This window comes from Protopterus annectens, chromosome 13.part0 (genome assembly GCF_019279795.1).
Source record: "Protopterus annectens isolate FY-2018-M chromosome 13.part0, PAN1.0, whole genome shotgun sequence".
NCBI classification, from domain to species: domain Eukaryota; kingdom Metazoa; phylum Chordata; order Ceratodontiformes; family Protopteridae; genus Protopterus; species Protopterus annectens.
The window spans coordinates 1,105,699,355-1,105,702,351 of NC_056747.1; positions in this window are offsets into that span (position 1 = coordinate 1,105,699,355).

Sequence of the window (2,997 nt, forward strand, 5' to 3'; positions counted from 1 at the left end):
CTCAAACAAGGGCAAGATGTTAAGCATCAATTTAGATAAAGCAAAATCAATGCAACTTACAATGTTTAAAGGTGCACAAGCCACAAGGCTAAGAGATGGTTAAAAGCGTATTTCTCAACTGTACATTGCTCATACTGAATCTTAAAAAATGTATGTTACACACTATTCCGCATTTACGGCATGTGGCACTTTCAGTGTTAAAAATGTTTTAAAAAATATCCCAGGTAAATAATACTGTATCATATCAATTCATCAAAATAACTCGTTTAAGTATAATAGCCATGCCATGATCTCCTTGCATTAAAATATTGTTTCTCTCTGTCTACTCATTCCACATTGTGAATGGTAGTGTTCTACAATCTGAAGACGGAAGGCTGAAAGGCAAGGTTAGAAAAAAAAATTGCATGGCAGCATTTACTTTGGTAGTTAAGATATTGAATACTGTTACTTGGTAATACATTACTCGTGTTTAATTTGTTTTTAAAGTTAACAGCAAGTGTTACTAAGCTAGCTACCAAATCCCAGCAGACGTTAAGGCAGTGTTAGGCTGGCTTTATACCATCTGAATATCCATCCTGAAAGTAGACTCCGATTTAATACGTTCATAGGTTTATAGGTAGGTACTAAGCTATCTGCCCGAAGGCATTTATAAGCCTAGCCAGAATGTGTTGGCTTTCACCACCCCCTACGATTAGTTTCCTGTCCCTCTGTCCAGCAGAGCCACTGAAGTGATCCCCGTAAACTTTCTGTTTCCCATCCACTCGTCAAGGTTTCTCTTGAAGAGTGTTAGCGAGGAGCTCTGCCTAATGGAGATTGGAATCTTGTTCCAAAGCATGGGAAGTCTCTGGGACAGGAATCTATCCCTCCAGCATGTCTTATTTATTGTTGTGGTGAGGTTCAGATCCCTAGATCGTGTGGCTTGAGGGGATATGGTTTTCTTTAGGTGGAGCATGTCCATCAATTCTGGGTTGGACATGGCGTTGTATTTCAGGCAGAGATCACCTCTGAGTAGGCAGTATGCAACCGAGTACAGCTGGAGTTTCTTCAGTCAAGCTGCATAGGGCATCTGTTTGAGACCAGTGATCCTCTTGGTGAGGTACTTCTGTGGTATTTCCAGCTGTTGCAGGTGTCTTGCAAGGTACATCCCAAATGGGGCATTGTACTCTATGATGGGTCTGATGAGTGATGAGTAGAGGGGCACAATGACCTATTTTTATCTGAATGCAAACCCTTTTGTGATTAGGTGGGCCACACAGAAGGATTTTCTGACCACTTTGGCAATGTGATTATCAAAGGAGAGATTACTATCTACTTGGGTCCCCAGATCCCTTATTATGTCTTCCATATTTAGGGGACTACCACCTATGTGGTAGTTTGTAGATACTTTGTTTTTTCCAAAGGGGATGACTATGCACTTTTTGGCATTTAGCTTGAAGCCATGATTTTAACACAGGTATCCATCTCAGTGAGACCCTTCTGGAGGATGTCTGTGTCAGCCAGAGAGTCAGTTATAGCCCCTAGTTTGCAGCCATCTGCAAACTTGGTCAGCCATAGTCCTCCCGTGCTTGCCTGTACCTCTGAGAAATATATGCCAAACAGGAGGGGGTCCTAGGACTGAGCCCTGGGGAATGCCACTTGAAACAGGTTTAGAGTCGGACCTAGCTCCTGCAACTCTCACCATGTGGGTTCTGTCCGTAAGCCAGTTGGCAACCCATCTTGTGACATAGGGGTCTATGTTCAGGCTGGTGAGCTTATCTATAATACCAGAATGGGGAATGGTGTTGAAGGCCTTTGCGAGGTCTAGGTAGCCTGTGTGTGCCACCTTTCCCTCATCTATAACCTTGATAACTGTCTCAAAGAAGTCCACCAGGTTTAGGAGGCATGATCTGCCCTTAACAAAGCCGAACTGGGTAGAGTCTAGTTTTTTGAGGGTCCCAATGTCTCTGTTAATGAGTTCCATGATGATGCGCATCATAGCCTTGCAGACCAAGCTAGTCATGTTTATAGGGCGATAGTTTCCAGGGTCTGTTGTGCCTCCACTTTTGTGGAGCAGAATAACCATTGCTGTTCATCACTCTATGGGTACGTAGCCTGTGGAGAGGCTGAGTTTGAACAGTGTGTTTAGGTGAGGGGTTAGTTCATCTTTGAGCTCATGTAGGATGCAGCCTGGGACACATTCCGGTCCCATTAATGCTGTGTTTTTAGCTTTGGAGAGGGCTGTTTTAACCTGTCTGTGATTCCAGGGGCTCTACATTCTTCTGGTATGGTTATGAGCCCTTTTGGGGGTGAAGGGAGGGTGACATTTGCACTGAACCTGTCTGCCAGGATGTTAGCGATATTGGTCAGTTCAGTGTATTTTGTGCCATTCTGCACTAACTCTGAGCAGATCTGAGCATTGTCACTTAGATTCTTGACATAGCTAAAGAATGCCTTGTGGTTATCTTTGAAGTCCTTTGCAATTTTCTTTTCAAAGCTAACCTAGGATGATTTTATGAAGGATCGTAGTTTCTTGCTGATACTGATCAGGGCTGTCTTCCCTTCTTGGGATTTTACTCTTTTCTGTATTAGTTTCCTTCTTCTGTTGTATAGCTTGTTTATGGCAGGGGTCCACCAGACTGGTTTCCTTTTCTTGGAGGAGTGAGTCTTGGTTTTGCTTGAGATAGCATGATCCATGCATTCTTGTAGGTGCCCGTAGAATGCATTAGTAAAGGAATTTGTAGCATGGACAGCGTTATCCTTTAGCATGGGGGCTTTGAAACTTTCCACCTTGGTCTTAAGTAACACGAAGCTTGCTTTTTAAAGGTTTTTCACAGTGGTTTCTTTGACAAGGGGTGGTGGCAGAATGTGGATATCCAGAGTGATTTGTTTATGGTCAGATCTAACCAGCGAGGGGTTGATCTCTGATGTGGAACACCGGTCGCCCACGTTGGTTATGACCAGTTCCAATATGTTGTCACCTCTGGTGGGAGTGCTGACCAGTTGATCCAGGGTGTTTGA